Genomic DNA, 26594 nt, shown 5'->3' with positions numbered 1-26594 from the left:
CTCTCCTTTGTGGGTAGTTCTAATTAGCACTGCCGTGTGTAATTTCTCCTTTCATTAAAAAGACACCCTCAGAGTTTCTGCTGTGGTGCACCTCACTGTGGAATCTCTGCAGTGCTAGGACATAGGCTCAATCTGTAGCCTGGCACAGTGGGTTAAGGATCCTGCATTGCTGCAGTTGCTGCAGCTGTGACTCAGATCTGATCCCTGGCCCAGGAACTCCATATGCAGGGTGGCAAAAAACAAACAAACAAACAAAAAAAGACAGTCTCTATCTCCTGTCTGCCTCTAGTTGTCTCCTAATGGTCAAACTCTCCAAAGAGTTGTTCTCACTCCCCTTCCCCAGGAGCCTTCAGGAAGCAGACATCCTCCTGTCACTCCAGCAAATGCTGCTCCGGCAAGCACAGAACCCTTTCCATGGCTCCCTACTGTAGTCAATTCCCAGCCCTCGTCTTACTTGACCTGGCATTTCACATATTTAATCTCCTCTCTTGCTTTTCTTCCTACTTCTCTAGATGCTTTTTCTCAGTCACTTGACATGTCTATCCTCATCGCTCCAACTTCTAAATGTTGGTGTGCCCCTAAGGTCAGCCCTTAGGGGACATTCTCTTTCCTTTTTCACTTCTCTGAGAGATCACCTCATCCAGTTTCATGTCTTTAAAACCCTGCTGATCTCTCCCACATTTATATGTCTGTTCACTCATCTTTCTGACAATCCAGGCATATGTAGCCCACAGCCTACTCAGAATCTCCACTTGCATATTGAGGAAGATAATATTGTTTGTCTCATTTATGAATTTTGACCTGATTTCCATTTGCAAACACTTATAATTTTACCAGACTTTGCAAGAATCTATATACTCAAGTATGCAGCTGAGTTAACTCTCTCTAGGAGTGCCCTTCAACCAATGGCTAATGGAGGTTGATGGGTAAATGTCCCAGCTCCCTCCCCCTACCCCTGAGAGGCCCCAGTGCCTTTGCCTAGAGGGGTGTTCTGAGGTATGTTCTCTTTCCCAGAAAGAGTGAGCTCCATTTACCCATGGTGCCAACAGGCTTGGTAATATACTTTATATAGAGCCCTTACGCATACCTGTCTCGTGTCTCCACTCCCCTTAAGTGTTTCCTGGGATTGTCTCCCAAATAAACTACTTGCACTCAAATACTTGTCTCAGGTTCTGCTTGTGGGGAAACCTGTACTTAGACAAGTGTCAAATGTGCCTCCCGCTCCTCACACACGTCCAAACTAAGCTCAAGATCCTCACTCCGGATCCTGCTCTTCCCAAGGTCTTGGCTGTCTCAGTAAATGAGTAATTCTTCCAGTTACTGTCGAAGACCTTGACACTTGTCTGTCTCCCATACCTCATATACAAATCAGCAGATCCGCCTTCAAAAACTCAAACACTTGTTTTTCTCCATAGCATTTCATCTCTGGCATAGTATAATAGTCAACATTTAAAAATTTTTCGTCTCCAGAGAATTAGATATAATTTCCTGAGGAACTGAATGTTCATCTGTTTTGGTTTGCCATTGTACATTCAGTGGCCAGAAGAGTCTGGAACACAGTAAACCCTCAGGTATTTGCTGATTGCATTGCATGGACAATGAAAAAAAACTGATTAATGAGGAGTTCCTGCTGTGGCACAACAAGATCTGCAGCACTGGGATTCAGGTTCTATCCCCAGCCCAGCACAGTGGGTTAAGGATACAGCACTGCTGCAGCTGTGGCGTAGGCTGCAGCTGTAGCTCAGATCTGATCCCTGGCTCTGGGACTCCATATACTGCGGGGAGGCCAAAAAAAAAAAAGAAAGAAAGAAAAGAAAAAGACCCTGAAACAAAACAAAAACTGATTAATGAAAAAAAGCTTTAGGGATGAAAGGGTAAAAAGATGCTGCTTGGAATGCTTAAAGAGGAAGTTCCTTTGTAGCACAGCAGGTTAAGGATCTGGTGTTGTCACTGCATTGCCTTGGGTTGCTGTCACAGGTTTGATCCCTGGCCTGGGAACTTCCACATGCCATGGGTGTGGCCAAAAATAAAATTTAAATTAAAAAAAAAAAAAGCTAGAACACTTAAAGATGTTAAATGCAGTGTTTTTCCAAAGCAAACTTCTCTGTTATTGAAATGTTTGTACAGTTAGAAAAAAATCCTCTGGGGATTTTAGATACTCATGGTGTACACTACACAGTCTGACCACAGTAAGATGCTGTGTTATGAAGACAAGGAGATCAAATGGCTAATGAATCATTTTTAATAATGAAGTCTGACTCTTCCCACCTCCACCACCCAATAGTTTTCCATTTTCAACATTGCAGGATCACACCTATTCATGTCGGTATATTGATAACAAATTGCTGTTGCGAGGATCAATTTGAATAAGTGAATTACTCCCGGGGTTAGTAGAAATGAACTGTCATCATGACCATTCTGATCAACATAAGGTAACCAAGGAGGCAGGGTGGCTCTGGGTTCTGAAGTCGGCTTGCTGGATTTCAGTCCTAGCCCTACAGCTTGCTAGCAGCATGATCACTCTAGTGTCTGTACTTGCCTAGTGGGGCTAATAGCAGTGCCTGTTTAATGGCGTCATGGTTAGGATTAAATGAACTAATAAAAGCAGGGTTCAGAGCAGAGCGCCTGGCACAGAGTAAGTGTGAAATATCACTCTCTCTGCTTGGTTTTTGTTGATTTGTTTGTCGGCCACGCCTGCAGCATGTTGAAATTCCCAGGCCAGGGATTGAACCTGCACCACAGCAATGACTCCGGCCACAGCAGTGACAACACAGGGTCCTTAACCCACTGAGCCACCAGGGAACTCCCCTCTGGCTGGTTTATATATTTCCCTGTCACGTGGCCCATATCACACTATAAGTTCCAAGACATAAGCTGGGTTTTTCTCATAGCATTGTTGTCACATATGTATAATGTTTTCCAAAATTTGTAATGCTTTTTGACATTTCATGTTCAAAATAACCCCTCTGTAATCAGGAGAGTACATATAATTATCTTGATTTTACTAAGGAGTCACAGGAAGTTTCCCTGTATGAGTCTTCTCATCAAGGCCGGGACTTTGCAGAGGAGCTGGCCAGGAGGAATCTGTCACTCTACACGTACCCCCCAGAGAGACTGCACCACTGCCATGCAAAGAGGGTGGGGAGAGAAGGAGAGGGACGGGGTCCTGCAGATGGAGCCCACCCTGCTGGGTGGTATTTCACAGTTGTGTGCAACCGTGAAACACTCCCCACACTCCCTGCCCCTCCCACACAGACAGTGGAGGCCACCTCGACAGGTTTGCCCCCACTCCATTCTGCTCCCTTCAAATCTTTGTCGCCACTGAGACTTCCCCAATGCTGTGCCCACAGCAGCCTTCAGACAAGTTGGTGCCTCGAATACGTGCCCAGGGAAGGCTAGATGGAGTGGGAGCTTCTGTTCTTTATCCAGCTGTGTGCCTCTCTGCTGAAAGATATCCAAGTGAGAACATGTGGAACCGAGTCAGGATAAAGTCACACAAATGATTCCAAGCCACTCTGAAGGGAATAGGGCCACTGCTACCAAGGTAGGCACAGAGCCTGGCCCCTTGGCTGCTCCAGCAAAGAAAGTGGCTGGCACCAGGGAGGAAATCAACATCACTTTAAGGTGTTTAAAGAAGGATAACCTTGCTTAGGAAGGCAAAATAGGTAATGAAGAGGATACATCGTAGGCTGAGGGGAAATGGTGCCCATTTCCACTGCAGCACCAGTTTGAGAAACACTGGTCTAGGGTTGTGGGGGGTATTGGAGGAATTGGGGGGTAGAGAATATAGAAGAGTGTTTAGGTGATGAATAATCATCATCAGGTGATTAAATGAATAGGTGTGGTTTTTATGGACAAGGTAGAGGTAGAACTCTCAAGCTACTCAATGTACTATATATATATTTTAAAAAACTGAATATCATGGCTTTTTATAGACAGGTAGAGAAAGATTTCTTCATAGAACAGCTAGATCTACAAAGCCTTTGCCCATTACTAGGTGGCTTATACCCCCCGAGGGTGTAAACTCCTTGGAAGCAAGGCCTTGTTCACTGTGCAGTACAGCACAGAGCACAGTGCCTGATGCCTGGTGAGTGATTGCCATTTAGTCATCAGTGAAAGTGCCTTAGAGCAAGCTGGAGGCTTACACAAATGATACATGAATATATATTAAGACATATATTATTATCTTATAATAATGTAAGATGTATATATATATATTAAGATACATAATTGATATTAGTAGAAGACATATTTCATTAGAACAGATTCTACAGTGCCATCTAATTGTTTTTCCCCCAATTTGGCATTTTTGCTTTGTTTCCATCACAAAAATGGGAGGCCAGGTGGATATGCAGATGTTAGAAATTAAAAGACCTAGTTCTAGTCCATATTCTTGTCCACCCAGATCCGATCCAATCGCCTGATTGGAGGAAAGAAAGGTGGTCAAACTGAGCATTGTCCCCTGATCTACTAAAGGAGGATGATGGCACCTGCACAGAGTACCTCATACATTCAGGTCCTAGTGTTGGACAAATGAAACTCATACATGTAAACACAATCTTGGAAATGATAAACATTCTTTTGCAAATGCATAACTATTGTAACAGTCTCTGTATAGCTTTTTTTTAAGATTGCTATATAGTCTGGTAATATTTTGAAGCAATCAGTAATCATTTGTATGAAGAACAGCGGCTCACTGCACTTCCACAGTGAATGAGTGAAAGTGGGAGCCTTGATTACCAAGTCCCCAAGGCTCTGCCAAGCAGCATTGCTGATTAGTGAAGTGTTCTTCAGGACTTGGTGCCATTAAATGGCTTTGTATTGGGAGCACAATGATCTGAAATGCCACGGGCACTTGGGGTAATTGTCCGTGTTTCTTAGGCTGAGGAAAGTTTTCTTCCATCAGTTGCCATGGTCTTTTGTAATTTTCAAAACCAGCTTTGTAAGTATCAGTTCACTCTTAGCCTTAAGAGATGGTGTTGTGAAAAGGGGGCAGGGCACAGAGAGTGGGCAACCTTTTCTTCTTCCTGGCATCCAGGGCTGATGGTTCTTAATTTTGGGGGGTAAGAACCTTTCCCCAAGGCACATATGCACAAACACAAAAGCAGAATTTGCATTCTGTCTTCCAGTGTTCAGAAAGCTGCTGATGCCCAGAAGGTTAAGATGCCCTGGTCTGGTATATTCCCATAGAGTTTCTCTTTGAGCCACTTGTATATTGTCATAAAAGATCTATAGTAATTCAGAGCTGTGTCGGCTCAGGCTTCTAAAATAAAGTTAATTCCATTATCTCTTGTCATTGATTTTAGATTCTGTAAGATCACATTTTGAGCTGTTAAATTTTTAGGATATAATGCACTAGAAATTGTAAAGAGAGGTACTTTAGAAAAATATTTATAATTGAATGTTTAGTAGATAAATTGAACACTAGGATTTAAAAATGTGAAATAGGTTCAGATAATCCTAGGTGAATTATTTGTATAAATTACATGTGGTAAGAGATATTTCTTTAAAGTCTTTGTGGGAGTTCCCGTCGTGGCGCAGTGGTTAACGAATCCGACTAGGAACCATGAGGTTGCGGGTTCGGTCCCTGCCCTTGCTCAGTGGGTTAACGATCCGGCGTTGCCGTGAGCTGTGGTGTAGGTCACAGACGCGCCTCAGATCCTGCGTTGCTGTGGCTCTGGCGTAGGCTGCCGGCCACAGCTCTGATTAGACCCCTAGCCTGGGAACCTCCATATGCCGCAGGAGCGGCCCAAGAAATAGCAAAAAAAGACCAAAAAAAAAAAAAAAGTCTTTGTGTGTTGTTTTTATGACCTCATGACTATGTCAAAATTCTTTCATGAGTTGATATTTGGAGCCATAACAGCAGCTCATTATATAAATGATGATGTTACTTTAGGTAATCTTTCTAACTTTAGTTTACTTATTTGTCCAATGGGATGATAATACCTACTTTGGAGAAATGCTGTACTAAGTCAAACTTCATTTATTCAATGAATTTTTTTGAGTAGCCATATTAAAAAGAAAGTTATATGTTAGAAGCGGGGTTAGTAGATGCAAACTATTACATTTAGAATGGATAAGCAATGAGGCCCTACTGTATAGCACAGGGGACTATATCCAATCTCTTGGAAGAGACCATGATGGAAGATAATGTAAGAAAGGGAATGAATGTATAGGTATGACTGGGTAACTTTACTGCACCGCAGATATTGGCACAACATTGTAAATCAAATATAATAAAAAAATAAAATAATATGGTAGAAGGTGATAGGTGCTATGGAAGAAGTTAAGCAGACTAAGAAGGGCGAGGAGTAGCAGGGTGGTGGTGGTTAAAGAAGACCTGGGAAGGACTTTGAGTATACCAAGTGCCTGGTACATAGGAGGGTTTCAATAAAGGTTGACAAGCACATGTATGTGTAAAATTAGCCCCTGTCATGTGCAAATCCATATAATACATGGAGAGGAATGGTCGGATTGGATGAATAGATAAGCTACCTCAACAATATAGATGTATATGAGAAAGGACTGTATACATACTGGGTTTGGGTTTTTTTTCAAATTTTACTGTGGTATAGTTCATTTACAATGTTGTAGTAGCTTTAGGTTTATAACAAAGTGAATGTTTTACATATGTATATGACTGATACAGGAACGATACAGGTTGTTTCCTGAATAGGTTATCACAGAACATTGCGCAGATCTTCCTGTGCTATACAGTAGGTTCCTGTTAGTTATTTACCCTATATAGAGTAATGTACATATGCCAACCCTTTCCTCCCAATTTATCCCCCCCTGCCCAGTTTCCCCTTTGGCAACCCTAAGTTTGAGTTCTAAATATTTGAGTCTGTTTCTATCCTACAAACAAGTTCTTTTGTATCATTTTTATTAGATTCCATATATAGGTAATATCATATGATATTTATCTTTCTCTGTCTGACTTATTTCATTTAGTATGATAATCTCTGGGTCCATCCATGTTGCTGCAAATGGCATTATTTTGTTCTTTTTTTATGGCTGGAATATATGTGTGTGTGTGTGTGTGTGTGTGTGTGTGTGTGTATGTGTATGTTTGTGTGTGTATATATATATATAAAGATATATATATACACACGCACACCACATCTTCTTAATCTATTCATCTGCTGGTGGACATTTAGGTTGCTTCCATATCTTGGATATTGTAAATAGTACTGCAGTGAACATTGGGCTGCTTGCATATATCTTTTCAAATTTCAAGAATGGGATTGCTGAATCAAATGGTAGTCCTATGTTTATTTTTTAAGGAACTTCCATACTGTTTTCCATAGTGATTGTACCAATTTACATTCCCACCAACAGTGTTAGAGGGTTCTCTTTTCTCTGCACTCTCTCCAGCATTTTGTTTTTTTTTTTTTCCTATCAAATATGAAAAAAAATTCTATTCTATTTTTGTGCAGACACTTGTTGATTGAGGTATGTTTCACATACATTACATTAGTTTCTTGTGTACAATTAATGAGTTGATATTTGTATATATTACAAAATGATCATCATGATAAGTTAACATCCATGGCCATATATGGTTATAGAACTTCTTTCTTCCTCTTTTTTTTTTAAGTTGTTTCTTCTTGTGATGAGAAATTTTAAGATATAGCCTCTTCATTGCCTTCAAATATGCAATAGAGTATTGCTAACAATAGTCACAATGCTGAATGTTACATCCTCAGGACTTATTTATTTTATAACTAGAAGTTTGTACTTCTTGACTCCTTCACCCATTTTGCCCCACCCCCACCCCAGCTTCCGCCAGCCACCAGTCTGTTCTGTTTGTGAGCTTAGATTTGTTTAGCTTTTTTTTTAGATTCCACATAAAAGTTAGATCATACAACTCTATCATTTTAATAGGGTAATGGTAAAAGCATTTTCTCTTCTTTTTATAAACATCAATAAGGTAATTATATCATTTTTACTATCTCCTGTACATATATTAATTAACCTCTTCAAATATGTTACACGTTTGCATATACTAACTTGTTTATTCCTTGTAAACCCTATGAAGTAAAACCATTTTTATCCACATTTTAAAAATAAGAAAGCTGAAGAGTTCCCGGTGTGGCTTGGCAGGTTAAGAACCCAATGTTGTCTCTGTGAGGATACAGATTCAATCCTTGGCCTTGCTCAGGTTAAGGATCTGGTGTAGGTTGCAAATGCGGATCCATTGTAGCCATAGCTGTGGTGTAGGCCTCAGCTGCAGCTCTGATTCAACCCCCAGCCCAGGAACTTCATATGCCACAGGTGCATCTGTGTTAAAAAAAAAAGAGAGAGAGAGAGAGAGAAAAGAAAAAGAAAACTGAGAAATAAAAGGCTGGGTGACTTTCTCAAGATTAAGATCAAGGAAGGAGCAGATTTTCATTGCAGCAGTGTTCACAATAGTCAAGACATGGAAGCAACCTAAATGTCCATCGACAGATGATTGGATTAAGAAGATGAGGTGTATGGATACACAATGGAATACTACTCAGCCATAAAAAAGAACAAAATAATGCCATTTGCAGCAACATGGATGGAAATAGAGACTCTCATACTAAGTGAAGTAAGTCAGAAAGAGAAAGACAAATACCATATGATTTCACTTATATCTGGAATCTAATATATGGCACAAATGAACCTTTCCACAGAAAAGAAAATCATGGACATGGAGAACAGTCTTGTGGTTGCCAAGAGGGAGGGGAGGGAGTGGGAGGTAATGGGAATTTGGGGTTAATAGATGCAAACTATTGCCTTTGGAATGGATAAGCAATGGGATCCTGCTGTATAGTACTGGGAACTATGTCTGGTCACTTATGATGGAGCATGATAATGTGAGAAAAAAGAGTGTACACATATATATGTGACTGGATCACCTCGCTGTGCAGTAGAAAATTGACAGAACACTGTAAATCAGCTATAATGGAAAAAATAAAAATATTTATTAAAAATACAAATAAATAAATTTTAAAAAGAAAGGAGCAGAGCACAGGTAGTTGGCCTCTTGAACTTACACACGAACAATGACACTTGCTGCCACTGTGTTTTTATGAGGACATCTAGTTTGGTAAAAAGTCATAAATGTACCTAGATTTTCTTGATCTCTTTCTGTTCCTCACAGTTGATGGTTTTCACAGGGGAAAGTACCAGCCTGCCTGGAGCCTGCCTTGATGGCTACGTAGAAGAATCCCTGGTTCATGAGTACATCCTCATGGCTCACCAAGCCCAGAGAATTCCTCAGTCCTGCCTGGCTGTGCATAGAAGCCATGGTGTGGGAAATTTGGGTTCAGCAGGTTTTGATGCTGAAGGGAACCCGAGGTCTCTGGAAATCCTATCTCCCCTGCCGACTTGGGAAAATTAGAAAATCAGAAGCTTTTCTTATACATTTCCATCAGAATTAGTCTCCCTCAACTCATAATTTGAAATCTGGGGAGATTTCGTACACTCCTGAAATATAGCCATTGGACTATTCTGAATGGTCACCTTTTAGCTCATATCATCCATTGGGAGTCCCCTGATGGAGCACCTAAAATAAATATCATGCTAGTTAGGGAGAGAATGATGATAACTGGGGCCAGCTCGCTCCCAGATCCGTCCAACGGCCATGGATTAAAAGTGGGTAGGAGAGGCAACAGTGTATTGTTTTCATTTTGGAACATTCCCAAATTCCATGGAACGAATTGAAACAAGTGCAACTAAATCTTCAAGTTAAAATGTACCAAACGATCTCTCCACAGTGAGAGGTGGATAGATGAGACAACTTCCTAGGTCATTGCCATTTTAATTATTAGCATTTTTTTCAACAAGTGATTCATTTATGCCAGTGATTTTGGCAAACATCACAGTGATTCTTGAACCTGATTTTTCTTTTTTTAAATCAATATGTGTTAGAATGATCACAATCTTAGTGGATTCCAGCTGGGGTTCAGTACTAGAATTCTTGGGTTCTTAAAAAGAGTCCTTGAATTTACTGGGTCAGACAATCTGCTTGTGTATTTCATTTTGCATACCCTAGTGAAATTTTACAGATTTTTAAGGCACTGTACTATACAAATACTTTTATGGAGGATTTAAATAAAATCATAACGTGATATTCTAGGAAGTATCATTTCTAAAATGCTAAATTGGGAATCCATTCTGTTTATCAGACAAAGACCTTACAGATACTTCTAAACTATTTCATGTACCAGCATCTTATCTCCCCTCTTCCTCTGGTCTCAGTGGTTGTGACTATTTTAAACTCTTCTTCATCCTCCCGTAGCCCCCATCATCTTATATAGCCTTAGACCAAATGAGCGAACAAGAAAAGGATGGATACTGGGCTTTGTAGACTGGAAAATTCTGCACTAATGTAAATTATCATTAGTAAGTGAATCATCTCATCATTTCCCATGCACAATTGTGTAGCAGAAAAGCTTTACCTTCAGATTCAGACAGGAAAAGATAAATATCTTATGATATCACTTATATGTGGAATCTAAAAAAAAGGACACAAGTGAACTTATTTGCGGAACAGAAACAGACAGACTTTGAAAAACTTATGGTTACCAAAGGGGACAGGTGTTAGGAGTGGGATGGCCTGGGGGATTGGGATTGACTTATGCACACTGAGGTATATGGAATGCTTGGCCAGTGGGAACCTGCTGTATAACACAGGGAACTCTACCCAATATTCTGTGATAATCTATGTGGGATGAGAATCTGAAAGAAAATGGAAGTGTTTATATGTATAACTGAATCACTTTGCTGTACAGCAGAAATTATCACAATCTTCTAAATCAACTATACTTCAATGTAACTCTAAAAAATAAAAAAATAAATAGAAATGAAATGAACAATTATGTAGAAAAATTTTAAACCATATAGCTTTTTGATATGGTCCTCAGACCTGGGACACAAGTGTTTTTCTTTCAAATCTTCCCTTCATTATATATTTCTAATTTTTAACTTATTTGCCAACATAAAAAAATGGTGAGTTGCAGTGAAAAATATCAAGATTCACAGCCTGTCTTGGAGTTTCGGAAGCTCCACCTATCAGCTTGAGCTGAGTGGGCCCTGCCCCATTCAGTCAGCCTGGCCTACAGTTCCTGTATAAAAATGTTAACCATCCAGGAAAGTGAGGCTCATGTTTTCAGTCCTGATTGTGCTTTTACAGCTTTATATTCATAGCACTGTTCACAGAAATATGCATATTCCTTTTCCGGTGAGTCACCTATTACTCATAAGATACATATTCCAGGGAATATATTTCTCATTCGTTCATCCTATTCCACACTTACATTTCTTGTCTGACCCAGACCTGGCTCTGTTTACATAACACAGTTGAACACTTATTTTAAGGGCTAATTTGGTTAAGTCCTGTTGGAATTAGTGCTCTGGTATGCTCTCCTGTATAACACAGAGGTAAAGAGACCTCTCACAATTCATTTGTAGAAAGAATAACAGTGATTTCTTATAGTGTTATGAAAATTAATAGATTAATGCACAGTGATTATTGTGGAACAAAATAGATCGTAAGTGTTCAATTAATATCACAAGTATTACATATTTCTGCCCATGCATCACATTAACTGGCTATGAAAGCTATGTAGTTTATTTTATTTAAACATTTTATTTGAAGTACAGTTGATTTACAGTGATTCAGGTGTAAAGCAAAGTGTATACTGAATGTGTGTATGGTTGAATGCATTGTTTGTATACATATATATGTATACTGAATGCCTGTATTATTGCATATGTATACTGAATATATATACATTCTGAATGTATATACCAAATATATATATAGTATACATATATATGTACATTGAATGCATGTATGATTGCATATGTATGTCACAAGTCGCAATAATCTTTTTCAGATTGTTTTCCACTCTAGGTTATTACAAGATATTGACTATAGTTCCCTATCTACACAATAGGTTCTTGTTATGTTTTATATATAGTAGTGTATGTATGTTAACCCCAAATTCCAAATTTATTCTTCCTCCTCAATGAGTTTCTTTTCTGTCTGTGAGTCTTTTTCTGCTTTGCAAATAAGTTCAATGTATCATTGTTTTAGATTCCACATATAAGTGATATTACACGATATTCGTCTTTCTCTATATTACTTATTTCACTTAGTTTGATCATCTCCAGGTCCATCCATGTTGCTGCAAATGGCATTATTTTATTCTTGTTTATGGCTGAGTAATATTCCATCACTCACACACACACAGATGTATATATATATACATACACACATACCATATCTTCTTTATACATTCATGTATCAGTGGATAGTTAGGCTGCTTCCATTTCTTGGCTGTTGTAAATAGTGGTGCTATGAACATCGGGGTACATGTATCCTTTCAAATTAGAGTTTTCATCTTTTCCAAATATTTGCCCAAAGGTGGTATTGCTGGATCAAATGGTTACTCTATTTTTAAGTTTTTAGGGAAGCTCCATACTGTTCTCCATAATGGCTGCACCAATTTACATTCCCATCAACAGTGTAGGAGGGTTCCTTTTTCTCCATACACTCTCCAGCATTTATTATTTGAAACTTTTTGATGATGGCCATTCTGTTGGTATCGGGTGATAGATACCTCACTGTGGTTTTGATTTGCATTTCTCTAATAAATAGCAATGTTGAGCATCTTCTTATGCCCCTCTTGGTCATCTGTCTGTTTTCTTTGGAGAATTATCTATTTAGATCTTCTGCCCATTTTTTGATCGGGTTGTTTGTTTTTTTGATATTGAGCTATATGAGCTGTGGTATATTTTGGAGATTAATCCTTTGTCTGTTGCAAAATTTGCAAATATTTTCTCCCATTCCAAAGGTTGTCTTTTCATTTTGTTTATAGTTTCCTTTGCTGTGCAAAAACTTTTTAAGTTAAATTAGTTTCTGTTTGTTTATTTTTGTTTTTGTTTCCATTGTTATAGGAGATAGATCCAAAAAAATATTGCTTTGATCTGTGTCAAAGTGTGTCCTAGCTATGTTTTCCTCTAGGAGTTGTATAGTATTCAGTCTTACATTTAGGTCTTTAATCCATTTTGAGTTTATTTACTTATCTATTTTGGCTGCCTCCATGGCATGCAGAATTTTCCAGGCCAGGGATCAAACCCATCACAGCAGTAACCAGAGCTACAGCAGTGACAAGGCCAGATGCTTAACCCTCTTAGCCACAGGGGAACTGCATTTTCTGTTTATTTTTGTGTATGGTGTTAGAGCATATCCTAACTTCATTCTTTTACATGTAGCTGTTCACTTTTCCCAGCATCACTTACTGAGGAGACTATCCTTTCTCCATTATACATTTTTGCCTCCTTTGTCATAGATTGATTGGTCACAAGTTCATGGGCCTATTTCTGGCTTTCTTAGTCCTGTTCCATTGAACTATGTTTCTGTTTTTGTGCCAGTAACACACTGTTTTGGTTATTGTAGCTTTGTAGTATAGTCTAAAGTCAGGGAGCCTGATTCCTTGAGCTCCGTTCTGCCTCAAGATTGTTTTGGTTATTCAGAGTCTTTTGTGTTTCCAAATATATTTAAAAACACTTTTTGTTCCAGTTCTGTGAAAAATGGCATTGGCAACTTGATAGATACTGCAGTCAATCTGTAGATTGCCTTGGATAGTATAACCATTTTAAAAATATTGATTCTTCTGATTCAAGAACGTGTGTTTGTATAGTCTTCAGTTTCTTTCCTCAGAGTCTTATAGTTCTTGGTGTATAGGTCTTTTGCCTCCTGAGGTGGGTTTATTCCTACATTTTTTATTCTGAAGCAGTGATAAATGGAATTGCTTCCTTAATTTCTCTTTCTGATGTTTCATTGTTAGTGTATAGAAATTCAACACATTTCTATATATTAATTTTGTATCCTGCAACTTTGCTAAATTCACTGACGAACTCTAGTAGTTTTCTGAAGGTGTCTTTAGGGTTTTTGTGTGTGTAGTATATGTATAGCTTCCATGTATAGTATCATGTCATCTGCAAATAATGACATTTTTACTTCTTCCTTTCCAATTAGGATTCCTTTCATTTGTTTTTGTTCTCAGATTGCTATTGCTAGGACTTCCAAAACTATGCTGAATGAAAGTGGTGGGAATGGGCATCCTTGTCTTATTCCTGACCTTAAAGCAAACACTTTCAGCTTTTCACCACTGACTATGATGTTAGCTATGGGTTTGTCATACATGACCTTTATTATGTTGAGGTATGTTCCCTCTATGCCCATTTTCTAAAGAGTTTTTTTTTTTTAAATCATAAGTAGATGTTGAGTTTTATAAAAAGGTTTTTCTGTATCTATTGATATGATCTATGGTTTTTATTCTTTGTCAATAAGATGTGTTGCACTAGGTGAGTTGCAGATATTGAAAAATCTTTGCATTCCTGGGATAAATCCCACTTGATCATGGTGTATGATCCTTTTAATGTATTGTTGGGCATGATTTACTAGTATTCTGTTGAGGATTTTTGCATCTGTATTCATCCATTGTATCATTTTAGGAATGTTATGTAATTTAAAAATTTTGCCTTTTTAACTTGATTTTCTCAAGGCATCCTTCTAAATCAGAATCTTCAATGAATTAGCTGTTATTTATTTCAATCACTCAAACATTATTTACTGACTATCAGGCGCTGTTCTAGATAAGAAGGATACTGTATTAACTAACAGGCAGCCTCTTGTCCTGGGGAAGCTTACATTCTAGCAGGGACAGAGACATTAAATTACGCATTATATATTATCTCTATATATTAATTCATAGAGATAAGGGCCAACAAGTAAAGTGAAACAGAGTCAGTAGCTAGTGTGATGAGTGGGGAGGACTGGAGGTGCTTAACTAAAATGTTTAGGATAGATGTTTTTGACAAAGTAACATCTGAGATGCTGTGATCAATTAAAAATGATTTATAAACTCACACAGTATCATCTGTTGAACTGTTTGTTTGGTTTATTTGAAGTTTCCTGCAGGACCATTTATCTAAGTATGGACCATATCATGACAACTGGGTTTAGTGAGCATGATTGGAAAGTAGAGGAAGGAATATTTCATGGAAGTGCTGAGTTGCAGGGGGAGAGCCAAGGTCAAAAAAAGACCAACTAAAAATTCAAGAAAATCAAGTGATTGATGGTTTAAAAAATTCAGGAGGAAAATGAATGGCCCCAGAGGATAGACAGAGAGATAAGCATTGAACAGCAGGAGAAAACTTATACATCCCAGCTTACCCTTTCCTGCAGTAAAGATAACTAATGATACACTGAAATCAGCATTTTGCCCTACTCTCTGCAAAGGAGGTTATTCACCTGAGTCGAGTGAAGCTCATTTTTTTTCAATCTTGGCTGCATTTTAGCATATTCTTTTCACACCGTCCTTATTAGAAGCGTGCATATTCTTTTTCCTGTGACTCAGAGACTGCTCACAAGTCACTGGATTGCTGTACTTGTGCAATTCCAAAATCTCTTGAGGACATTTCTCCAATTGTTCATTGAGTCTGATAAAACCGCAGCTCCTGTCATCTTCCCAGCCCAGCAGTGAGTGCTATTTGCAAACTGGGCATGCTCAGTACAGGTTTCAGGTACTGTGCCAAGTGAAAGAGGTGCAAAGGGGAAAGGGACACCTTCCCTGGAAAGGAAATGCTACTGAGTCGGATGTCCTTGGCAAGGTGTTCCGAACCCTGAGGAGGATGCAGGTGCTCCCAGCTGGGCCTCCTTGGTGGGCCTCAAGCCTGGGGCTGCAAAGTCCACTGTTTCCTGAGGCCATGCTGAAGGACTTGAGCAAATTTCTGGGCAAATGCCCAGCTAAAGGTCATACCTTTGGCTCGACTACAGGTAGTTGTTGCCATTTGGAAATGAAGAGCTGGTTTTGCCAAAGCATCTGATTTTTTTTAAGAAGATGCAGATATCTGGCTTTTTAGGAGAAATGCCATTTTTTAATAATGGCAGTAATTTTGAATATATATTTTTTTTAATGTTAGGAGTTTGGAGTTCCTACTGTGGCTCAGTGGGTTAAGAACCCAACATAGCGTCTGTGAGAATGAGGGTTGGATCCTGACCTCACTCTGTGGGTTAAGGATCTGGCATTGCTGTGAGCTACAGTGTAGGTCACAGATGTGGCTCAGATCTGGGTTGCTGTGGCTGTGGTGTAGGCCAGCAGCTGCAGCTCTGATTTGCCCCCTAGCCTGAGAACTTCCATGTGCTGTAGGCACAGCTCCCAAAAGAAAAAACACTATGTTAGGACCCTAATGAAGGTTTTAATGAGGGAAAATGTGGAGCCCACTAACAAGCAGTGTGACTTTGGACAAGTCATTTATCCTGTAACTTTTCCTAGTGGGGAAAATTGGGGGTTGTCTGTGAGCCTCCTTTCAGGACTAAGATTCAGCATTTGATATTTGGAGGCCACGCGTGAATAGCAATGACATGACAGGTCAGAAGATAAGGGGACTGTGCCCACCTTGCCTACACAGGCCCCTTTTGTGCGGGGACAGAGCAGCTGACACTCCAGCCTCTCTGGGCCTCTAGTAATAGAGGGAGTGTGGATGCTTCCAACACTCAATAGACATTGAGGGCATGGCACAGAGCCAGACCCCATGCTTTAGGCTTCTTTAGGCAGATAAAGAAATTTATTCTTTCCAACTCAGATGTGCAAGGCACTCAGCCTAGGGATGGGGTCAGAATAGGGGCTCATGGAGTTCCTTGGCAGCCTAGGAGTCAAGGATCTGGCATTGTCACTGCTGTGGCATGGGTTCGATCCCTGACCTCGGCACTTCTGCATGCCATGGCTACTGCTAAAAAAAAAAAAAAGAAGAAAGAAAAAAAAAAGGGTAAGGGCTCAGTAATTGTTGATGTCTCTCTCCCCCTTGGCTGAAGCAGTCCCCAGGGAAGACACTTCCAGAACTCACTAGGTTTGATTTTTTCCCCTGAGCTTAGTATATGCCCCTCTTCCTTCAGCAATTTTAAGTGCCACCTCAAGCCTGTCTTCTTTCATTCCTGCCCACAATCTCTGAACTCTGGTTTTTCTCATTCTTTTTAAAATATTTATTGAGCAGCTACTATATTCCTGGTCTTGTTCTCTCTGTGAACATTACAGCAGAGCTCTGCTTTCACAGACTAAAATTCTGTGGGGGTGGGGAGGGGTGGGGGAAGAAGAAACAAACTATGAATGAATACATGAGAAAGGTATCCGGTAGTGCTCCAGAGAAAATCATGGTATCATGGTAGTCATGTTAGCCCTGCTTTAGATTGAGTGGCCAGGAAAGGGCCATCTGAGGAAAGGCTTTTTATTCTTTGGCCTCATTGAGAAGAAGGAACCAGTAGCCCTGGGAGATCTAGGGAAAAGGAGCATTCTGGGCAGAGGAAACCACAAGTGCAAAGACCCTGGGGTGGGATTAAAATGAGCATTTGGAGGGATGTAAAAGAAGCCTGTGTGGCCTTAGCATAAACTGGGGTGGAGGGGGCAGTAGAGGTAATAAGTGATATCAGAGAATTTGTTTAGGCATAGATTCTTCTAAAAATTATTTTATGCAAGTAAGTTTTTTTTTCCTCTTAGAGTATAATTTCCTTAAATAAGGGAGTAGTACTAAATCTGTCTTTTTTGGTCCTCTGTAGTTCCCCATTGCTTAGTTAATATTCAGTTAATTGACAGAGTATATAGAACATATCCTGAGTATGGCAGAGACAGATTTCAGAGTGGCTGGACTTAGAAGTATTTGGTATGGGGTGTTATCTCATAACCTAGGCAGTTTGAAGGGGGGGGCATTCTTGTCCCACTGCTGCTTTAGCAGTACTCAGATGAGGGCAGATGATCTTCCCTTTCTTCCTAGTTTATCCATGTGCTGTTTCGACTGTGTGTTGCCTTGGAGCCAGTAGCCAACAGACCCCCATCTGGTTTAGGAGATAAGGAAGCTGGGACCTTTGCACAAGTCTTTGTCATTGAACAGCCACCAACCACAAGATGGCCTTTCTCTACCAAGTCTGGCACTTTGATGAGAAAAGGAGCACTTTTGCCTTCTCCCACCACTGGCTGCTGCTTGCCAACCCCCCCACCCCCACCCCTGCTGTCCAGGAGAGATTAAAGATGGTTGGAATGCGGGCTGGAGTCATTACTTGTTCTCACCCTCAGAACACAACACGGGACAGATTGCCAGTCCTTCCTGCCCAGCAGCGGGCTGTCAAGTGACTTGCTCCACTTGACCTTTTCAGTTCCAGGCTTGAGGAAAAGGACACTGCAGATAGGAATGATGATGTGTGAAGATATTCAGTATTTAGTTCTCCCTCTTGTTGAATTTTTTATGTACTTTCAGGAGAAAGGAAACAGCTTCCGCCATTCTCCCATTTCTATACCTTTTAGATGTTGGGAGTTACTAGTGTTAGAATCCGTGGCACAATTTTGATTGTGGGTCTGTCTGGGGAAGACATCAGGGCTGCTGAGTCCAGACCTGCTGCCTAATAATTAGTTAGAATGATTTATTAAATGGTTATGGCCACTCAGCTTTTCTTGATAAATGTATTTTCAGTTTCTTCTATGAAACTAGTATTTACTCTTTGCCTTAAGGTATTCAAATCCTGCATAATTTTTTCTAAAGAATAATTTTCTGGATAAATAGTGTTTTCCATTCCTAGAGACAACCAGTTTTCTTCAAAGAGTTATCCAGATTTAACATGGCTCATACAATATACAAGTATGTATGTGTATATTTATAACAAAGGCAATCTGGAGGAAGGATCTTAATTCCTTCATTTTATTTGTGAGTGAAAAATCTGTCAGCCGTTAAGTCAGAACGAGAGCATCGTATTTAGAGTTGGAGAACCATAAGAAGACTCTTGGAAACGTGGGTCATTTTGTGTGTGTGCATGCACATATGCCCACATTTTAATCTATGCCATGAGATTTTTAAAGAAATTTGGTACAGTGATTTCTGCTTGATAAAATACTACTTAGGAAACCACTATAGGCTGGATTGTGGCTTGATTGATTTTCTAGACCTTAGTGTAATTCCTCTGTTTCTTACCTTTGGTTTCTTCCTTTCTGATGGTTTAAACAGAATTTTAAAGGGTTGGTATATTTCTGCAAGTATCTTTCCTTTCCTCACAGAATGTTAAACAGAATGTTAAACAGAATGTTATTACAGCTTTCTTTCTTTCTTTCCTCTTTCTTTCCTTCCTTCCTTCCCTCCCTCCCTCCTTCCTTTCTTCCTTCCTTCCTTTTTTCCTTTTTTTCTTTCTTTTTATGGCTATACCCGTGGCATACAGAAATTCCCAGGCCAGGGATTGAATCCAAGCCACAACAGTGACCTACATTGCAGCTGTGGCAGTGCCGGATCCTTTGACCCACTGGGCCGGGGATTGAACCTGTGCCTCTGCAGTGACCAGACCCACTGTATTTGGATTCTTAACCCACTGTGCCACAATGGAATCCCTATTCCAGCCTTCTGATTCATCTTTGGAAATGTGAATGGGCATCACCTTCTCTGGGTACCCACCCAGCGTAATATATCAGAGCTAAGAATGCACAACTGTTAGGCTGATCATCTTTAAAGGTGTTTTCTCAGACTAATCAAATGATTTTGAGTTATTTTCAAAATCTCAAACCCTGATTATGCACACCTGCAGAAACAGAGTTTCATATAAGAATATTTACATTCAATGGGAGCCCTTGGACCCAGGTGGGGGGAGTGATCATTTCATTATCAGTTCTGAATTTTGCATGCTTTGTATTTATATATTCAAGAGCACAAGAGATAATGAATAGATATCTTGCCATTCTATTTCTTCAGGCTACACTGAACACAACTTTGGTCATCCAGAAATAACCTGGCTTTCTTAATGAGATGTGGGCTCATAAATTTCAGTGTTCTTTCATTATTAAGGGAGAGCACCTTTTCTAATCTGTTAGCAGTGAAGTGTGCAGGCATTGAGAAAGCATATATATATAATGAAGTGCTGGAGACAACCTAAGAAATCACATGTCATCTGTACTTTTGTATCTCTGCTGAGGGGACTCCTTTCTTTATTCTACTGGCCTCATTTGCATTAGGAGCTATTTGCAAAAGGAGGTAAAGAGAAGTTCCTTTGATTACACTGATTTCATTCCTCCCTGAATGCAAGCTTTCGATGGGGGGTGGTGGTGGGGTTTGGGAAGTAGGGTAGCTGTGGATGGGGAGTGTGGTAGTAGGGTTTGGGGAATACGGTATATGTGGGTGTGGAGCATGGTGGTGGGGTTTGGGGAGTAGGGATAGATGTGGATGAGGGTAGGAAGCTGTGAACTCAGTGGAGGAGCAGCCCCTGAAAGCAAAATTCTCCCAGACATCAGTGCAAGGGGCATTTGCAGCCACTGTCTTGGGGATAATTCAAGCCTCCTGAAGGTTTGCAGAATTGGTCATTCTCACCTTAGAATGGGTTGTTTTGGTAAAAGGAACTCCTGATAGAGCAGTTGTGTGCCCTCCCCTACATGGGGCTTCACTGAACTCTGGATGGTGGGGGCTTGGGGCCCTGGGAATGGAGAGGAAGGAGAGGTAACGTCCCTTCCCTGACCTCTGCTCCTCCTCTTGCTGGTCCCCGCAGGAGCCATCCCAAACCAGCTTCCTTCCAAAGTCAAGGGTCTCCTGTCTAGTCTGGACCTCTAAACTTTTATCTTTTATTTTGTCTATTTCTATTCTGATCAGGGAGGGGAGAATACACCCTGATAAAGATAGGGAAAATACTGAGTATGGCCAATCCAGTTTACCCTGCTGTTTAAAGGCTCCCTTGTAGATTGGGTCATTTGCCCTCCCAACAGCTCAAAGGGCTGCTTTTTCTATGTGTTCCTGTGAACAATGTTGTGGTCTTAGCTGGAAAGAAGGAGAAAACAAGGAGAAGAGAGGACACACTTTGTTACTCTGTGTTCTCAGGACTCCCATCAGTGATGCAAATGCTGGCATCTTTTTTTTTTTTTTCCTTTCACAAAACACTGTATGTTTTGGCTGAATATTAAACAGAAAAAATTACCCAGCACCCAAATGTTTAATATTTGCTGTGTGACACACAGAGAGAGGATAGAGTGTATATTGTATATTAATACTTCATTGCATGAAAGGCAGTGAGGTTTTCTGTCATTAAAAAAACAGTGGGTGAATGTGTTCCATTGGAGTTTTGCTGCCCTTTTTCAATCGCAAAGGTGAGACAGCATTCTCGGTATGCAGGATTCCTCACTGTCTTTCACAAATGTGCCATGAGGACACAGCCCTTGACCCCCTGGCTGTAGATGAGGCATTAGCATTCTTTCTCTGAAAGAGGATAGATAATATGTGTTTTAGGGTTTTTTGTTGTTGTTGTTTTGTTTTGTTTGTTTGTTTTACGGCTGCACCTGCAGTATATGGAAGTTCCCGGGGTAGGGGTCAAATCAGAGTTGTAGCTGCTGGCCTACACCACAACCACAGCAACCTGGGATCCAAGCCCCATCTGTGATCTACACTACAGCTCACAGCAACATGGGATCCCTGACTCACTGAGCGAGGCCAGGGATCAAACCCGAAACCTTATGGATACTAGTCCGTTTCTGCTACACCACAATGGGAACTCCGTGTCTTAGATTTTGTTGGCCATGCAACCTCCCACATGTTCCAATGAAACTTTATTTTTGAAAACTGAAGTATGAATTGTGTCTTATTTCCACATGTCACAGAATATTATTATTCTTTTAATTTATTTCAACCAAGCTTCATTTTATTTATTTCAAGCAAGTTTTAGTTCATGGGTAACACCCAAAAAAACCAAAAAAAAAACCCCAAACCCTGGCCCCTTAACAGCTTTTTGCCGCTTTGTGTGTGTGTGTGTGTGTGTGTGTGTGTGTGTGTGTGCGCACGCACGCGCCACCCATGAGCTAAAACAGATAGTGGTCAGTTCTGGCCCCCAGGTCATAATTTGAAGACCCCTGACCTAGATATTAGTGACATCACAAGACAAATAGACTTTCACAATTAAAAGGTTGGGATGTGGGAGGCTCATTTCAGGAGGGACAGGATGAGAGAGGGACAGGTCTCCAAGCATTGGTCTGCTGGGTCTTGAGTGGCTTTGTGAAGAGATGGAATTTCAGGAAGCATTTCAGCACAGGCACAAAATCCCTCTTTTCCTTCCTTGATATTGTATCTGACACAGGGGATTATCCCGGAAATCCATTAACAGTGCAGATGCTACCTGATGCTCCTTGGTTTCTCTGCCTCTTCCTCCCCTCCTGAAATGTCCATTGGGCATCTATGGAGGAGCCCTGATTAGAGTTTGGGTGACAGGAAGACAGACGGCACAGGGCACTCACTGCCTGTGGGCAGAGCTAACAGAGTTGGTCCCCCCCCCCCCAGGGCACTCACTGCCTGTGGGCAGAGCTAACAGAGTTGGTCCCCCCCCCACTCAGGGTGAGTGGTTGGGAGAGAGGGACAGTGCACAGCATCCTGCCATCTGCCCTCTGCTCACAGAGACACTTCCCAGGCCAGCCCCAGCTGGATGATGTGGATTCAGAGTGGCTCAATATGCATGGACCCTGGATCCTAGGTTCCTAGTCAGAGCCTGGATTAACGGAAAAGGTATTAACTTATAAGATGCCCTCTACTTTAAAGATTGTGCAGAAAAGTATCCCCAGACCTTGCTTTAAGCCAAAGGCTCTTTCACATGCAACCTGATGCAAGTTTCTATCCCTTAGTCTGATCCTCCAAATGATAAATACCTGAAGGATGCTTGTACCCTCACTCCTCATGAGCAGCCTTGGTAACCCTGAAAAAAAACACAAGTGGATCTCATTTTGTAAATGAAATCACTGTGTGAAAAACCCATGTCTTGGTGCTTATTAAAGGAATCCATGATGAATTCCAGGCGCAGCAGTGTCATTGATTCACAATGTGCCATCATGGAACCACTTAGCCTTCTACCTCTTCATCTTTCCAGTCATGAGATTTGAGTAAAGGAACTCTGGGGTGGTGTGATTGACTCTGCCATTTATCTTTTGTGAGGAAAAAAAAAAAAAAAACATTTTTCTTTGGTTGCCATGCGGCACATGGAGTTCCCAGGCCAGGGATCCGATCCAAGCTGCGGTGGTAACCAGTGCTGTGGCTGCGGTAACATGGGATCCTTAACCCACTGGGCCCGGCCAGGGATCGAACCTCTATCCCAGTGCTTCAGAAATGCCGTCAATCCTGTCGCACCACAGCAGGAACTCCGAGAAAAATATTTTTAACTCTTGAATTTCCTTGAGGTAGCACACAATTGTTTTCATAAAATGAGGCTGAAAATGTTCATGTTATATTGCATTATGGAGCATTTTGTTTTTTTCAGTGGACCCACCAGTCTCCCAGGTCAGCTTGTGCTCACCATTGGGGGACGTTAAATGTCGCACATGCTTCTCCTGTTGCAGCTGTGATATCTGAGAAATCAGCAATGATCACTTAGGAAACACAATGTCCTAGTCAGGAGGTGGATGAAAATACACAAGCATGGGAATTATTACTGTTCTTATGGGGTTGCAGTAACAGAGTGTTTTTCTCTGAACTCTGTTGAAAGGTTGAATTGGTTGGGGTCATTTATTGTAGGGAAGAGAAGACCTGAGGGGCAGGAGATAACAGTTTTGAATATTTGGAGGATGCAAACCAGCCTTTCTGCCTTCTCACTGAAGATAGGAGATTAAGAAATTGATGGGAAGGATCTAAATTAGATGTGAGGAAAAATGCCTTGCTAATTAGTAAATGTGATTAAACCCTGATGTGAGCTCCTTAGGGGAGGTCTGAGTGGGCAGGAGCTTTGACGCCCGCCTGGAGCGGGATGTCTAGCTGATTTCTAAGGTGGACCCTCCAATGGATCCATGGGCCTGGGCTTCTAGGCCCCCAGTGTTTTGATAAACCAGGTGTGCTTATCACAGACATCAAGGGCAGTGTGGTGAAGAGGGAGAAAAAACATAGCAAATGTCACTGGAAGGAAGCCTGCAGCTCCAGAAGAAAGAGCTGGGCTTGGGGATGCTGTCCAGAGTTTGACAGAAGAGTTTGTCCTCAATTGAGCAAGACCCTGCCTGTGGATAAGAAGGATTTCTTTTTCTTCTTCTTCTTCTTTTTTTTTTTTTTTTTTTTTTTTGGTTTTTTTGGGCCATACTCACAGCATATGAAGTTTCCAGGCTAGCAGGCTAGGAATCAAGTTGGAGGTGCAGCTGCCAGCCACAGCCACAGCAACGCCAGATCCGAGCCGCATCTGCAACCTACACCACAGCTCACGGGAACACTGGATCCTGAATGCACTGAGTGGAACCAGAGGTCAAACCCGAGTCCTCATGGATACTAGTCAGGTTCTTAACCCACTGAGCCACAAAGGGAACTCCTGGGGAGGATGGCTTATGCCAGCCTCCCCCTCTCCTGGGCATCTTCCTGAGCCTGTCCCTTACCTCCTGTGAGTGTCAAAAGGACCAGACTTGCTGTTTCAGATGTGACTCTGGCTCCACTGTATTGAGTATCAGTCCAGAGCAAGTGATGATTTTCCTGCTTTTCTCTGCCAAAGCATCGTTTCTGGCCTGCATCAGGCTCACCTCCCATGTGATTGAATGCATGATGGAGAGAAGACAGAGCTGTACAGCCAGCAGACTCCCCCAGGCCTTTCACAGCCATGCCTGATGCTCCCAGAGTGTCACCCCCCTCCTGGCGGTCATGTGTCCTCCTGGGGTGCCATACTCCCATAGGAATCACCAGTGCTATAGTCAGAAGCACAGGTTTTTGAATAGAGGCCCAGCTTCAAATACCTCTGGGCAGCAGGCATCTAAAGTTAAGCAATGGAGTTCTCGTCATGGCTCCATGGTTAACGAATCCAACTATGAAACATGAGGTTGCGGGTTCGATCCCTGGTCCCACGGGTTAAGGATCTGGCGTTGCTGTGAGCTGTGGTGTAGGTTACAGACGCGGCTCGGATCCTGCGTTGCTGTGGCCGTGGTGTAGGTTGGCGGCTACAGCTCTGATTCAACCCCTAGCCTGGGAACCTCCATATGCCACAGGTACGGCCCTAGAAAAGACAAAAAGACAAAATAAATAAATAAATAAAGTCAAGGAATGAAGAAAAGAGGAGGTCAGACTGCAGGGAGTTCTGAGGGCAGAGGCGGGAAGCTGTCACTCAACAGATAAAGGCGTGCATAGCCCAGCAGAAACGTGGGTTCAGACTTGCCAGATCCTTGCTTTTTTTGTTTTGTTTTAGACAGAAACGCTAGATTTTGATTTGAAATCTCTCAATGTGTAAGTGTTGACAACTGAAAATATTTTATTACAACACAGAATCCAAGAAAATATGCATTTGCCGTTTGCTATCAGTATGTGACCTTCCGTTTAGAATCACTTTAGAATTGGTCCCGGCTGCCTTCTAGCTGGTGTTTTTGGCAAGTTACCTGATGTCTCTGAACTTTAGTTTCTCTTTCACAACTGTAGTGAGAAATACTGCTTCACAGTGTAGCAATGAGCACTTAAAGAACATACATAAGAAATTAATACAGTGCCTAGCCTGCAGAGTACTTAATAACTGTTAAATAATAATGATGATGGCTATGATTATATTATGATTAAATTAAGCATAGGAATTTCTGGTATGCCTAAGGACTCGACCTCCAAAAATGGCAATTTCATGTGGGCATTATATTATACAGTGTTGCTGTACACCTGAAACTAACACAGCACTGTAAATCAACTATACTCCAATAAAATGTTCTTTAAAAATATTATATAGGAGTTCCCGTCGTGGCGCAGTGGTTAATGAATCCGACTAGGAACCATGAGGTTGCAGGTTCAATCTCTGCTCTTGCTCAGTGGGTTAAGGATCCAGCGTTGCCGTGAGCTGTGGTGTAGGTTGCAGATGCCGCTCAGATCCCGCGTTGCTGTGGCTCTGGCGTAGGCTGGCAGCTACAGCTCCGATTAGACCCCTAGCCTGGGAACCTCCATATGCTGCAGGAGCGGTCCAAGAAATGGCAAAAAGACAAAAAAAATTAAAAAATATTATATAGTATAATTATAGTAGTAATTTTACTATTAATTTAAAATCCTACCCTGGATTTTAAATAATATTATCATTAATTAATAATATTATATTAATATTATTTTATCATTACTATTTTATTTTTGTCTTTTTAGGGCCACACCTGCGGCATATGGAAGTTCCCAGGCTAGGGGGTCAAGTCAGAGCTGTAGCTGCGGGCCTACACCACAGCAATGAGAGATCTGAGCCACATCTGTGACCTATACCACAGCTCATGGCAACACTGGTTCTTTAACCCACTGAGCAAGGCCAGGGATCAAACCCGTATCCTCATGGATACTAGTCAGGTTCATTAACCACTGAGCCATGATGGGAACTCTTATTTTATCATTACTATTAATATTAAGCTTACATACGCACTCACTAAATGTATAATTACAGGAAGTTCCCACTGTGGCTCAGGAGTAATGAACTTGACTAGTATCCATGAGGACATGGGTTAGATCCCTGGCCTTGCTCAGAGTGTTAAAGGATTCAGCATTGCCGTGAGCTGTGGTGTAGGTCACAGATGCCACTTGGATCCCGTTTTGCTGTGACTGTGGCATAGGCTGGCAGCTACAGCTCCGATTCAACCCCTAGCCTGGGAACT

At 41.2% G+C, this 26594-nt stretch overlaps 1 protein-coding gene and 1 long non-coding RNA gene across 36 annotated transcripts in view; both read left to right on the top strand.

The window, feature by feature from the left end:
- Window positions 1–26594, top strand: part of ANK3 (ankyrin 3) — a 777589-nt gene that overhangs the window by 460001 nt on the left and 290994 nt on the right.
- On the top strand, window positions 5632–10826 carry LOC146396831 (uncharacterized). Its single transcript, XR_014827963.1, has 2 exons — window positions 5632–6950; window positions 8535–10826. It is a non-coding gene; the product is annotated as an uncharacterized LOC146396831 (long non-coding RNA).

The sequence above is a fragment of the Sus scrofa genome, chromosome 14 (genome assembly GCF_054392235.1).
Source record: "Sus scrofa isolate SSC_HxYL_T2T_F1_AM1 chromosome 14, Sscrofa_HxYL_maternal_Yorkshire_Landrace_v2.0, whole genome shotgun sequence".
In the NCBI taxonomy this organism is placed as follows: Eukaryota; Metazoa; Chordata; class Mammalia; order Artiodactyla; family Suidae; genus Sus; species Sus scrofa.
The sequence above is the reverse complement of the archived record's forward strand: the minus strand, read 5'-3'. Positions and strand labels throughout refer to the sequence as shown.